The 14,957-nt window shown below is 43.8% G+C and overlaps 1 protein-coding gene across 4 annotated transcripts in view; it reads left to right on the top strand.

The window, feature by feature from the left end:
- ZHX3 (zinc fingers and homeoboxes 3) overlaps window positions 1-14,957 on the top strand; it is a 132,537-nt gene that overhangs the window by 14,420 nt on the left and 103,160 nt on the right. The window contains exon 1 of one of the 4 annotated variants that reach the window (XM_044748862.2): window positions 9,252-9,500. The exons of 1 other annotated variant lie outside the window; for it this stretch is intronic. The gene's annotated coding sequence lies outside the window, so the exon portion shown is untranslated. Of the gene's footprint in view, window positions 1-9,251; window positions 9,501-9,727; window positions 9,916-9,937; window positions 10,110-14,957 lie in introns of those variants that run through there. 2 more of the 4 variants (XM_014845945.3, XM_070485935.1) reach the window with 2 other exon arrangements.

Genomic DNA, 14,957 nt, shown 5'->3' with positions numbered 1-14,957 from the left:
TGGCATTGAATTCTCTGAGGTTTTGTTTTTTGGTTTTTTTCTGGCCTGAAAATATGTATCTTTATTTCTCCTTAATTTTTGAAGGCTATTTTCACTGAGTATGGAATTTCTCGGTTGGCAGTTTTCTTCCCCCTGTAAAGATACCATTTTAGTCTTCTATCTTCTCTTGATGAGAAGCAGGCTGTTGTTCTAATTGTTGTTTCTCTGAAATATGTCTTATTTTTTATTCTGCCTGCTTTTAAGGTTTTATTTTTGGTTTTTAGTAGTTTGACTATGTTGTATCTAAGATGTGGTTTTCTTTATATTTATTCAATGTATTATTTATTTGTGGAGTCTCTTGAATCTGTGAATATCTTGCATTAATTCTGAAAAATGCTTAACTATTATCTCTTCAAATATCTTTTTTTCCCCACTCTCTTCTCTTTTTGAACTCAAATTACCTTTACATTAGACCAGTTTTATATTTCTTTGGTTTTCTATGGCTTTGCTGTGATTTGTCTAGGTGTGGATTTATTTTTACTTATCCTGATTTGAATTTATGTGGCTTCTTCAACCTATGACTTGATGTCTTTCATGAGTTCTAGAAAATTCTCAGACATTATCTTTTCAAATATTGCTTCTGTCTCATTCTCTCTCTTTTCTCCTTCTGGGACTCCAATTAAAACATATGTTAATCCTCACTGTATCCTCTATGTCTCCCACCTTCTCCTATATTTTCCATTTCATTGTCTCTCCACACTTTATTCTGGGTGTTGTCTTCTTCTTCTTCTTTTTTTTGTTTGAGGAAGATTAGCCCTGAGCTAACATCCGTGCCCATCTTCCTCTATTTTATATGTGGGACGCCACCACAGCATGGCTTGATAAGCGTTGCATAGGTCCGTGCCCGGGATCTGAACTGGAGAACCCAAGGCCACTGAAGGGGAGCGTGCAAACTTAACCGTTATACTACTGGGCCTGCCCTGGGTGTTTTCTTCTTACCTATAAAGTCAGTGGATATTCACATTGCTTCCACCTTTCAGCTATTGTGAATAATGCTGCTATGAACATGGGTGTATAAATGTCTGAGTTCCTGCTTTCAATTCTTCTGGTGTATACCTAGAAGTAGAACTGCTGGATCATATGGTAATTCTGTGTTTAACTTTTTGAGGAACCATCATACTGTTTTCCATAGCAGGTGCACTATTTCATATTCCCACCAATAGTGCACAAAGGTTTCAATTTCTCTACATCTACTCCAACACTTATCTTCTTTTTCTTCTCTTCTTTTCATAATAAGCATTCTAATGTTGTGAAATCATGATTTTGATTTGTCTAAGCTTGGCTTTTATTTCCTTGAATGTAGTAAGCTAGTTATCTTTGGTTTGAGCCTGATAATGTCCTATATTTTGGGTCCCCACGAATCTGTGTCTTCATTTTTTTATTCATTTTCTCTTATGATGTCTTATCTCCTATGTGTCTGGTTATATTTGATTATGCATTAGGCATTGTAGCGCATTTGAAAAAATTGTTTGTAGAAACAATTTTAAGGTTAGAACAATGTAAACTTCTTCCAAAGAGATTAAAAAAAATTTTTTTTTGGCTAGCCCCTTGGGAGTGCTAACAGCTAACAGGATCCCTTTAATCTGTATTCAGAGCTTGACATTTTCTAGACCACTCAGATGACTTGAAACCAGCCTGCATCTTTGAAAGGAATGGATCACTTACAGGTCACGTCCTCACTTGAATGAAAGCTCCTCAGGACCCTAGATTAAAGTAAAGAGTATTGTTGGCTGAGGATATGAATGTCACATTGAGGAGCTTGGAGAAGGGATGGGTAGTTCTTGGATTGGTATTGGGTCAGAGGGCAGCTTACTGAACCTTAGTGCTAGGGTCCAAGGTGGGAAAAGGAGAAAGGCAGGCTGGGCCAGACTAGGGCTAGGGAAACTGAACCAACCTCAGAGATGGGCTGTCTGGGTAAGGCAGTACAGGCAATCCCTGACTTTGGATGGTTCCACTTAGGATTTTTCAACTTTATAATGGTGTTAAAGCAATACACATTCAGTAGAAACTGTGCTTTTAATTTTGAATTTGATCTTTTCTCAGACTAGAAATATGTGGTACTATACTCTCGTGATGCTGGGCAGCAGCTGCAGCTCCCATCAGCCACGCGATCATGAGGGAAACAACCGATGCACTTACAACCAACCCTTCTGTACCCAGACGGTCATTCTATTTTTCACTTTCAGTACTATTCAATAAATTACATGAGATATTCAACACTTTATTATAAAATAGGCTTTGTATTAGATGATTTTGCCCAACTGTAGGCTAATGTAAGTGTTCTGAGCATGTTTAAAGTAGGCCAGGCTAAGATGATGTTCAGCAGGTTAGGTGTACTAAATGCATTTTCAACTTATGATGTATACCACTTACAATGGGTTTATTGGAACAAAACCCCATTGTAAGTTAAGGAAGATCTGTATATGGCACAGTGTCTACCAGGTGGAGTACAACAGGGGAGAAGCCAGGACTGCAGAGAAGCTGAGAATGAGCCTGGGGGTAAACCTGCAGTCCAAGGCGTCTGTTCACCCAGGCCAGAAGCAGATTCTCTTCCCTGGGCCTGGGCAGCCTGGCTGGCCAGTGTCTCCTTCAGGCCAACCAATGCCCACTTGTGTAGCCTGGGCTGAGCCTGGACACTCTGAATGTCTTCATTATTGTTCTCCCTGTATCCATTCTGAGCCTTCCACTTTGGTCTCCACCCAATGTCCCTACTCAGATCACTTCAATAAAGTCCCATTGCTCTTAGGTTATGACTCAAATTATTACCAGGACCTTCAAAGCCACGCCTGATTGGGCCAGTGTCCACCTCTCTAGATTTATCTCCCATTATCTGCCTTGTTGTTAGTGTTCCTTCTTCCTCTTTGTTTAAACCATCATGTACACTTAACTGCCACAGATCCTGTGCATATGCTGTTCCCTCTACAGGGAGCATTCTTTTTCCCCCTATTTGCTTAGTGTTATGGACTAAATATATGTGTCCCCCCAAAATTCATGTGTTGAAGCCCTAACCTGCAGTGTGGTTGTATTTGGAGTAAGAAAGTAATTAAGGTTAAATGAGGTCATAAGAGTGGGGCCCTGATCCAGTAGGATTAGTGTCTTCTAAGAAGAGATACCAGAGAGCTCACTCTCCTTCTCTCCCCATGCACTCAAACCAAGGAAAGGCCATATGAGGACATAGCAAGAAAGCAGCCATCTGCAGGCCAGGAAGAGTCCTCACCAGAAACCAGACTGGTTGGAACCTTGATCTTGGACTTTGAGAACTGTGAGAAAGTTAATTTCTGTTGTTTAAGCCACCTGGCCTATAGTATTTTGTTATGGAAGCCTGAGCAGATAATACATCTAATTTAACTCCTATTTTTCCTCCTTAGGTCTCACACCAATGATTTCTCTAAACATCTTTGAGCCAAAGGCTTCTATTTCTGGATCTCATGGTACCAGGCACCATGAAAGATTTATGTTTTTGATTATGTAAGCAATGTTTACTTTACTTACTAGACTGTAAGCTCCATGGAGGTCTCTGGTTTTATTTCATGCTGCATACCCAGACCCTAACACAAGGCCAGATACACAGTACGTGCACAATACACATTTGTTGGGAAAGAGAGTGGTGGGTGGGAACATTTAATGGCTTGAACTAGGAGGGTTCATGGACACTCAAGTTCATCTCTGGCCCAGACGAAACTGCATACTTAGAAGCAAGATGTAACTCCAGGCCCCACCCTGTGATAGGACTGAGCCTCCTGCCTGTCATGCCTGGCGCAGGTCCTGGGCTGGGCTGGCCTAGTCCTGTCCAGGGAGGCAGCAGAACCCTAGCTGCGAGGGCTGGCAGAAGACCAGCTCTGACATCAGGCCTCACCACTGTATTTTTCTTCTTATAGTGTTCTCTTGAGGATGAAGTCATGACTTTATAAATTACTGGTATAGACATAGTTGGACTCTACCCTCCCACCCCCACCCCAGCGTATGCCAGTTCTTCTTTAATTCCAGAAACTTGTCCAGTTGGCAGTTGAGGCCACTGGTGTATCAGACATGGTCCACTCAGGAGGCAGAAACCACATCAGTAGTTTGAATAAGGAAAATTTAATATCAAGAATTATTAACTAGTGAAGGGTGGTTAGTGACCAGAAGGGCCAAAAGAGAACTTCCAAGAATACATGTAGGAAGAACAAATGTAGGGAGCAGCTACCATCTCTAGGGCTGAGTCAGCCAAGGAGAGAACAAACTTGCAAGAGCCTCTCCTCCAACCCAAAAATGAAATTTAGACCTTGCTGGAGAGAGCAGGAAGTCAGCCCACTGCATGGCGGAGAAGTTTGCTGGGCTGCCACAGACCACAGGTCAGAAACTAGCCATCTGGGTGGCAGAAAAACTCACTAGAGGGTGAGCACCACTGGGTCTTCCATAGACCACTGGCAACTATGTGCTGTAGGAGCAAGAAGAGCATACTGGAGTCAGGAATATTCTGAATCAGGAAGCCTCTTATGCTCTTATACCTTGCAGGATCCCTCCAGCACTCTCTACTGACAATGTTTTGTGCCACTGGCAAAAGAAAAATGTTTACAGAATTCAGCTCCAGTATCACAAAGCAAGGCAAAGGAGGGTGGATTTAGAGCAGAGAGGCAATAAGTTGGCACAACTGGATTCAGAACTTTTCTTTAAAAGACTGATGGGACTTCCTTTTTTACCTTTGAGTCCTTATAATGCATCAGACACCATGTTAAATTAATAGCAACACATGGATTATCTCATTTAATTCTCATAATAACGTTAGGGGGTTAAGTTATTCAAGCTCACACAATGAGTAAGTTGGGGAGACAGGATTCAAACCCAGAAGTTTTTAATTTAAATCCTACTTCCTTACTCCACTAAACTACTTCCTAGATTCTTTCTCTCCAGACTTCATACAGGCAACATAAGGATTAATGGAAAGTGATGGAACCTTCTCTATGAAATGAACTATGTACTGTTGATTAAGCTAAGGGGTCTGTCATTATACTAGTCCTCTAGGATTCTTCTGATCCTTGGTTCTCAGCCAGTTACTGTTCCTTTTCTGTGCTCTGCCTGCATTGTGATACCTCAATCTTGAAAAGGAGCTGGTATACAAATTATGTCGAATTTTCAGCTTCTCTTCCTGCAATTGTTCAAAGCTCAGACTCTTTCCCACCTGTGATTCTCTCATGGTGGTGACTGCTCAGAGCTGTGCAGAATAGCCATAATTGGAATGCTGGTGGTTTCAAGTAAGAGAAAATCCAACTTAAATTAGAATCAACAACAAAGGGAATTTACTGGTTTACATAACTTTACTTGGTAGAGTGGGATTCAAGTAAGCCTTGATCAGTACTCCAACTCTGTTTCTCTTAAGTTCTTTCTGCTTTTCCCTATTTCATGTGTTGGCTTCATCTTTAGGCTGGCTCTCCTCATGGTCGCAAAATAGCTGCCAGCAGCAAATGGTTCCTCACTGACATCCAGGTAGGCAGTGAGGGTTTTATCTAATTATTGGGGTGAGGTGACTATTGGGTACTGATAGATGTAGGCCTGGGTAATAGGTCTAATCCTGAAGCAGTCAATACAAGGTGGATGAGATTACTTCAATTGGCTTAGAACAATCAGAGTCCACACCCACATGTGAGAGATGGGGTCCATCCCACCCAAATTGCCTCAATGCTGTACAGTGGGGAGTGGGATAGACTGGACGTTAGGAACATACATCTGTCAAGATAGGCTATTTTTTGTTATGGTAACAAACAAGCCCCAGTCTTGTTTTTATAACAGCAAAAGTTTATTTCTTGCTCATACTGCCTGTCCACTGTGGCCTCTCAGGGTCACTATTTTATGTTTACTCACTCCAGAATCCAGACTGATGGAGCTATCAGCAGCTCAAGCATTGTCTATTGATGCTGCTAAGGGAAAGAGAATATAGAAAATTGCCTACTAGCTCTTAAAGTTTGGAGGTGGGAGTGACATACTTCTACTCACACTTTATTGACCAAAGGAAGTCATATGGCCACCCCCAACTCCAAGCTGTCAGGAAGGATGATCTTATCATGTGCCTGGGAAGCGAACCAGAAATATTTGGTGGCTGGTACTATTGTCAACTTCCACAGAAGACCATCAGAATACCCACTACAGAGGGCTTATGGAGACCACCTCAGTTTTTTTCCGGAAAAAGAGCAACTTCCTGTTTTGATTGTTACCTAAAAAGAGGCCTCTCTACTGTGCAGAAATCAGGAACTCAATAGTCATTTCCCGTGTCACTATCAAATGTCTCCCGGGGTTTTGCCATTAAGTGGAATCAATGGTTCTGTGAGGGACTTCTATTAAGATATCTCCTCAACTCAAAACAATTAGTTTTTGTGGTCTTGATCCACAGAGGTAGGTTCCTGGTGAACTACATAATGACTTGTAAGCTGGCCGTGATTGTTTGGGGGGTGGGGAAGGACAGTTGACTGGTTGACAGAAGTTGGGACATTTAGACCCTCTTCTTTGGAGTTTTGGAATTGGAATTATTAGGGATTTTTAGTCTCTCTATGGTTAGTTGGAATTGTATCATGTACTCGGGAGTGGTTGGTAGACATATTTCCCACTGGAAGCAGAGAAAACAAGTTTGCAGGAAGTGTCCTACTGGCAACACTTGCTCTGCTTCCAATCCATCCAGAAGCACAACTGAGTTCTTGCCATTGGTCTGAGAGACCCTTCCCCTCTCCTGGCAAAAAGGCTTAAGATGATTTCCCTTTTATTTTTTTTAACTGGCCAGATGGGTTACTGGTACTTGCAGCCAGCAATCTGCTAACTGATACATGTTCTTTGCCTCTGGACGCTGAGACAAAAAAGTCACAGGTGTAGCCCATTCCAATAAAATAGAGGTCAGGTTGTAATTCTATTGCGTCAACTACACTTCTGGAAGTTTCTTTTCTGCTTGAGAAAGCTTGTCAGAATGTGAATGAGTGCAGGTGACATTATTATAGGGATCACCTGCAATCTGTTTAAATTATTTCTTTAAAGGAAAATAATGTGCCTCCTTAGATAAACATTATTTGTGACACACTTCCCAACACTGGTATTGTGTGCATGCTGTTTCCTCTTCCTGGAGTCCTCTCCTCATCAGTTCTTTAGACCCAGTTCCAATGTCACCTCTTCTGGGAAGTCTTTTCACACTTTCCTATATAGTATTAATTATGTCCTTCTCTGCTTCCCAAAGCTTGGCACATCCATCTAGTGTTGTATATTTTCTTCCAGAAATACTTCTTTACATGTCTATCTCCTCTGAAATACTGAGTTCCTCAGTGGTTGGGAGAGTGCCTTCTTTGACTCTTCAATTCCACAGGACTGGAATAGATGTTTAGCAAAGTTTGTTTAGTAAATGAAGTTCAATTGGAGCAACATATCCCATATATACTCTTATTCATTCAAGAATCATTTATTGAGTACCTGACCATGTCAGGCCATGTTCCAGATGCTGCACATGAGCAACAGTAAGTCCTTGCCCTCGGGACATTATAGAGGATATTCTGGTCATAAGGACTATGAGGAAAAGTAAAGCAGGATGAGGGGAGAGAGTGTGATGGAGGTTGGGACTGGATATTTTAGTAGAATGGTCTTGGAAGGTCTTTCTGGGGAGGTGACTTCTGAGTAGAAATTTGGAGTAAGGGCACACGCCTTATATCTTGGGGGAAGAAACATCAAGTGCAAAGATCCGGAGATTAGGAGTGAGCCTGCATGTTCCAGGAGCAGAAGGGAGGCTAGTGTGGCAGGGATGGAGTAAGTGGGTAGAATAGAAGGAGATGAAGAGAGGTGGGGGAGGGTAAGGGAGCAGATCACATAGGATCTTGGAGGCCCTTGAAAAAAAAGATTTTCATTTTTGCTCTGAGTGAGGTGGGAAGCCATTGGAGGCTTCAGAGAAGAGGAGAAATATGTTGTGACTTGGGTTTTAACAGAATCCCTCTGGCTGCTTGAGAACAAGCTCTCTGAGAGCAGAATTGATTCAGGGAGAGCAGGTAGGAAGTTATTGCAAAATGCCAGGAGAGAGAAGATGAGGGCTCAAATAAGGATATTTTAAAGGTAGAGCTGACAGACTTTGCTACTAGGTTACATGTGGGATATGATAGGAAGAGAGGATTCAAGGATGACTCCAAGGTTTGGCCCAAGCCACCAGGAGCATGGAATTGACATTAACTGAGGTGGGGAAGACTGTGAAAGGAGCAACCTGAGGGCCAAGTTCCAGAGTTTGGCTTTGGACATGTCATGTCTGACACATTACTCAATACTTATATTTATATATTTCCCCTACCACTACCACCACTCGTTTTCAGGATCTGAAGGTTATAATGCAACCTGAAGTTAAAGTCAGCCTTATTTATTGAACACCAGGCACTGTGAGGAAAGCTTTGTGGGTGCTGTCATTTTATCCTTGCAATCATTCCCTTTGGCTTAGTTACTAATATTTCCATTGCCTTTTGATGGATGAAAGATTGAATAGCATGTCCAAAGTCACTCTGGGATTCCAACCCAGGTGTCAGACTGCAAAGGTCTTGCTGTTTATTAATCACCAGACTCTAAACGTGGGGACCACTTTCTGAGCAAATAGCTACAGACTTGGGCTCCATAACAAAATAACGTGCCTGGAACGTGTGACAAAAACTCAGAAAGGGTCCATGGGCATCCCAGGCGTTACAGGTTTTACACAATAGAAGCTGCGAAGAAAGGATAGCGTTGTTGTGCCTGAGGGGGCTAACTGATGCTTGAAAGCCCTCGAGTACCTGAAGATTTAATGTTAAGAAATCAGTCATCAGAAGTTGTTGTTAAGAAACAGAAGAGATTAAAAATTTCAGTGAAGCGTTGGTGGGATAAAACAAAAACCAACTCGCAGGCGATGCTTGTTGGGAAACAGTCGACTATGGAGAGAAGGGTCAGGCGTCCCTGCCCTGCCTATATCCTTTTGAAAGTGTAGCCTGGTGTGGCCTTCCTTAAGTAGTCCTCTAGAAAGACCAGGATATGGAGTACAAAAGCCGGGAACCTCTGGGGGCACAGCATCCGCCCCCTGTCCCCTCCTTCCCCGCCCTTTCAAGCTCCACGCGGGGAAAAGCGGGACCAGAGCCCGCGCATGCGCCCGGGGCAAGGTCCGCACCCCGCTACGTCAGGGGGCTTGCGCCCGCACGAAAGCCCCGCCCCCCGGGCGCCAGAGGCGACCTGGGCGGGGGGCCTCGGGCCACGCCCCCATCCTAGCCGAGCGGGGCCGAGCGGAGCCGAGCGCCGCCGAGCGCGGCCGAGCGGAGCCGAGCGTCCCGGAGTCGGTTGGTGCAGCTGCGTCCCCGCCGCTCAGCAGTCCGCGGCTCCGGCGTCGCTCCCGCCGCCGCCTCCGCGGGTCCTTCGCCGGCCGGTCGGCCGGCCGCCCGCTGGGAGGGAGGCCTGGAGCGCGGGGAGAGCGGTTCGGCCGCGGGCGCCGCCGCCGCCGCCGCCGCTTCCAGGTGAGCGCCCGCCGCGGCCCGCCGGCCCCGTGTGGCCCCGCGACTGTCAGTCCCCGTGTCTGTGTATCTCTCTGCCTGTCAGCCCCCTGTGTCTGCGCGAGCTCCTTCCCGCCACGCCTGACCCCCGGCTCTGCCCGCAGTGTCAGCCAACCCCTCCCGCCCTCTGCCCCCAGTCTTTCTGTCAGCCGCCAGCACCCCCATGCTGGGAGGCTCCGCCCCTTCCCCCCGGAGCCCCGCCCTCGCCCCATCTGTCATCACCCCCCCTCCAGCTCCCCGCTGGCGTCCTGGGGGCGTGTGGGTGCTGCTGCCCCTGGGGGTCGGTGTCGCCCCGCGGACTACACAGCTGCGAAAGGACGACAAGGGGATTGTGAAGGGGAAGTGGGGTGTCCTCAGATGCCCGCCTGACCGTGCGAGGGTGCGTGTTGGAGTGTGCCTGCGCCGCGAGTGCGCCCGAGGGCCGGGAGGGGAGCTCGGGGGGCGGCCTGAGCGCCGGGGTCGGCGAGGCTGGGGCCGGGAGCCGCGTCCTACGGGCCGGGGCCGCCCATGCCTCTGGTGTAAAGAGCGGACGCCTGGCCGGCGAGGCAGCTGACGGGACTCGAACCGCGCGGGGTACCGTAGATTCCCGAATCCCGGGACCCTTGTTTGTCCACAGGAAAACAGGGAACCTGGGCTCCGGGTTCCCGGGTGGCGTGTGAGCGGAGTTGGGGGCTTGTTCAGCCTTCCCGGTTTGGGATTTTCCTTCAGGGAAGCCTGTCGGAAGTGATTGAGGAGTGGGTGCGTGTGGAGTTTAGGTGGAAAGTGTTTGAGAGCTTGAGTCATTTTGAGTTGCGTGGTTTGCATTTCTGAGCAGTGATTGCCCTGGGCTGGTGCCCTGTGAGAAGCTGTTATGTGATGGGGGTTAGGTAGAGGAGGAGGAAGGGCACACTCCTTTCTGTTTTTATCTGTGTCATGTGAACACACAGTATATTTATTCATGAGACCTCCACACATCTTCAATTTAAAAAAGGATTACAGTGCTTTCCATTTATACGTGTTCTTGTACGTTATCTTGATGTTCTTTATTTGCCGTAACTTCGTATTGCAATATTTCGAAACTGAGAGAAAATGCGTCCTGAAAACAATTGGTATTTTGCCGGATAATTCTCAACCATGGGGAAAGAGCCAAAAGCGCACTTCATTAGCTGGAACAATTTATTCGGGCTTAATTTGTTTCTAAGAGACATACAGTGGAAAAATCCAGAAGCGGCAAAGTAGTATCAAAGAGTCTTAGGAAATTAATGAAAAGGGCCCTTCTATTGCTGCCTTGGAAAGATGGTATCAAGTTGCTGTAGAGGACAGAGCTACTATGTAATGATAAACATATTAACCAAGTTGGTTTTGTGACCTGGATACATTGAGCGTGCCTGATTTGCTCAATGCTTCATAAGAGGCAAACATTGCGTGCGAAGCAGGGTAATTTTTGGAGAAAATGTTCTTCGTATTTTATTTATTTTTTTCATATTTAAGTAAGATTTCAGACTATATTCAGAGATTCAGGTAATCTCACGGTGGCAGTGGGGTTTTTTTCCTTTTTTAAGATAACATTAAAATTTACAAAAGTAATTCATGTTTAAGGCAGAAAACTAGAAAAACAAAAGCGTAGGAAGAAACCCCACAATCCCACAAACCATAATAAACCACAGTTTGTTATTTATCTTTTTAATCTTTTGTTCCCATGTATAAGTATTTTTTCTTACAAAAATGCTACCATACTAGAAGATTGTTTTATTGTATGTTTTTTTTCACTTGTAAATAGATTATGAGAGCTATGTCTTGGTTTTATGAGTAAGAACTTGTGTTCCCTTTGTGATCCTTTAAAAAAGTAAGTTGGATCCTCTGCTTAGAGCACTCCAGTAGCTTCTCAACTTAAAGTAAAATCTGAAGTCTTTGCTGTGGCCTACTACCTACCTCCCTGTCTTAGTTCCAGCCTTGCCAGATGGATCTCTTTGCTATTCCTTAAAAACTTCAAGCATGCACCAATCTCAGAGCCTTTGCATTCGCTGTTCCCTCTGCCCATAACTCTATTCCTTGGATATCGTAGTTCTTGCCTCATGTCTCTGCTCAGATATAACATTATCATGCTCTCCCTGATCACTCTGTGTAAAATACACCTGATTCCCCTGTTCTCCTTAACCCCCACTTTTCTTTTCTTCATAGCACTTACCACTACTTGGTAAATATGTATATTATTGGTTGGTTTATCACCTCTTTCCCCCTCATTAACCTGGAAGTGTGAGACTTTTTCCCCAGATGTATCCTCAGAACAGCACCTGACACATTTATAAGTCCTTAATATTCGTTGAGTGAACGAATGAATGAATGCTCATTCTCCATTCATTCCTGTGACTTTCATGGTAGTCTCCTAGGATTTAGGTAGCTATATCATGAAGTGGGGTAACAATCCCTTAAATGTCAGGATAGTTCTCTCCTTTATATACCCAAGAAGAAGAATTTTACAAGTGAGGCTTATGATCTCAAAGAGAATTACGGTCTTGATTTAACTTGAACTATTGAGGGAAGGAACGTTTTTGGCAAATGTTACTGACTTTATTTCTTATGTGTTGTCATTATGTCACACTGAAAATCTTTGAAAAGTGTCAGGTATCCCAGTTATGTTTACAGCTGTGATTTCCATTTGGTAGTTCTTACTGATAGTATAAGCCTTGAGAACGTAGTGATTTTTTTGTGTGTGTCAACAGATACCCAGAGATATAATTACAGCTTTAATGTGTTTTCATTTGAGGAGTAGCTGTTATATTTACTTATTTTCCTGGCAATTCTATCCTTTTCGACTCCCTGCTTATCAGTTTTTGGATGGCCCTGCAGGTATACTTAAGTTTTTTTTTTTGTTAAACATATTAAAATAAATCCTTGATCTCTCGAGCATTTTACATCTCTCATGTGACTCTTGAACTATTTCAAAGTACCGGTTTCATCTTTCAGGATGAAATGACATCTGTAGTAAAACGTGATTGCATTTTCATTAAAAGGATCAGAAAAATTGTATCTTGGGGTAAGATTTTTTACAGAGAGTATATAGTGTGAGTGTAAGCTTTTTAAAGGCTTGAATTTCAAGTAGGCTACTTTTAATTTTAGTGAGTTTTTGAAAAAAATCCTTGCTTTTTGCTCTTAAGGGAAAGGATCCCTTTGAACACACTCCAAACAGAGACCTTCAAAAATGTTTTGCTTATGCCGCAAATATACAAGAAGTTGAGGGAAAAATCCTAAATGAAAATTTTATTCTTTTAAAGGCCCAAAGGGAATGTGTTAAGAATTTATTTTTATTTGTTCCACAGGCATTTATTGAACATGTAGTTGGGGCAGTTCTGTGTTTTTGTATGGGCTGCATTACTATATTTAGTTTTAGATTGCCAACCTGATTTCTTCTTATTTCTTCTCTTTTCTCACTTGGCTACCTCCCTTCTTTCATCATTTTTTCTCTTCCTACATGACCATGTCCATTCCCAGGACTTTCATGCCCTCTGGATGCGGATGACTCCCTCCGTTACACCTCCCACCTGGGTGTTCCTCTGGCTCCAGACTTGCATTTTAGCCACCCTCTTCCTGCTATCTGTATTTGCTGCCTCACAGTGATCTCAAACTTCACATGTCCAAAATTGATCTCTCAATCTCCCTCTCAATCTTCCAAATTTGTATTCCTCATTCCTGACCCCTTCCTTGCCTCTCTCCCAGCCTTCCCCTACCCTCTGCCTTCCCTGTCTCAGTGTCATTACTGTTCACCCATTGTTCAGGCCTGACACCTGAAAATGTCCTTGCTTCTTCCTGATTCCTCACCCCATTCCCAATCCATCAGCGTGGCCTGTTGGCCCTGCCTCCAGGATATGTCAAATCCTCCCTTCCCTCTATCCTCCTAATCCAGCCACCATCCTCTCTCAGCTGAATGACTTCTGCCTGTTACCTGGTCTCCTAGCTTCCACTCTTGCCTTCTTCTAACTCATTCTCCCTGTGGCAGCCAGAGTCCTCCTACTGAAAAGTAAATCAGATCGTCTCGCCCTCCTTACTCCCTGCTTAGTGGATTCCGACTGCACTTAGACCCACATCCACACTTCTTCCTCTGAGGTGCCCAGCCCCTGCCTCCTTCTCCAACCTCTGCTCCTTGCTCACCATGCTTCTGTCAGGTTGGAGTACTGTCAGTTCCTCAAACATGCCAAGTTCTCCTCCTCTTCTGTACAGGCCCTTCCCTCTGTCTGGCACTTTTCCCTCCCACTCTTCTCATAAAAAGAGCCTTCTCAAACATCCAGTCTTAGCTAAAACGTCTCTCCTCAGAGGGACCTTTCCCGATCACCCCTTCTGCTGTAGCTTTCTCCCCATTGTCGCCTCTCTCAGTACCTGTGCATTTCTTGCCTAGCGCTTCACCAAAATTCCAAGTATTTCATTTATATGTTTGTTTCCTTCTTTATTGTCTTCTCCCGCAATAGACTGCAAGATCTATGAGGCCAAGGACAGCCTTGTCCTGTTTATGGTACAGTCCTGATACCCAGTGCTCTGCCTAAAATCCAGTGGGTGAAGGTCCTCAATACATTTTGGATAATAATTATTATTATAACAGCTAACTTTTTTTGACACTTACTATGTGCCAGGTCCATTGCCATGTGCGTTCACACATTATCTTTAAATCTCTGGGAGAACTCACTAAGGTGGTGATGGTTATTATCATTTCTGTTTTCAGTTGAGTAAACTGTGCTCAGAGAAGTTAAGTAATTTTTAAAGTTACTCAGCTAAGAAAGTGGTGGAGCTAGGATTCGAATCTACGTGATCTGACTGTAGAGACTTCCTTCTTATTCATTACTGCCTTCTGATATGAATGTGAAATATGCTATAATATTAATATTTGCTGGTTCCTTGTATTTGTGTTTCTAAGCATATATTGGAGTTTAAGAAATAAGAATGCTTGGGGTGAGGGTGTTGCATTTCCTGGGAAGTTTCTGTTAATAAGCACTATGCCAAAGCACATAAATTAGTCTGTGTTCAGGCTCTGTGTTTTAATTTTACCATTGCCACTTTGTAGCTGTCAGCCCTTGGGCAAATTACTTAGCATATCTAAGTCTTTTTTTTCAATTGTAAATGGAGAAAAATAATAGTTCTTATCTTACAGAATCATTGTGAGTAGCTTACATGAAAAGCAATCAATGTTAGCTATTAATATTATAAAGAGGAAAAAAACCATCAGGAAAAGGCTTGTAGCCCTGACTTGTAGACCTGTAGTCAACCAATTAGAATTTGCATAAGAGTGAAAGACAGACCATAACTAATAGTATTGTTTCACTGACTCTAGTTTTTTTTTCTTTTTTCTTTTTTAGATTGGCACCTGAGCTAACATCTGTTGCCAATCCTTTTTTTTCCTTTTCTTCCTCTTCTTCTCCTTCTCTCCAAAGTGCCCCAGGACATAGTTGTATA

This window comes from Equus asinus, chromosome 15, assembly GCF_041296235.1.
Source record: "Equus asinus isolate D_3611 breed Donkey chromosome 15, EquAss-T2T_v2, whole genome shotgun sequence".
Lineage (NCBI taxonomy): Eukaryota > Metazoa > Chordata > Mammalia > Perissodactyla > Equidae > Equus > Equus asinus.
Note: the sequence above shows the minus strand (reverse complement) of the source record. Positions and strands in the feature narration are given on the sequence as shown.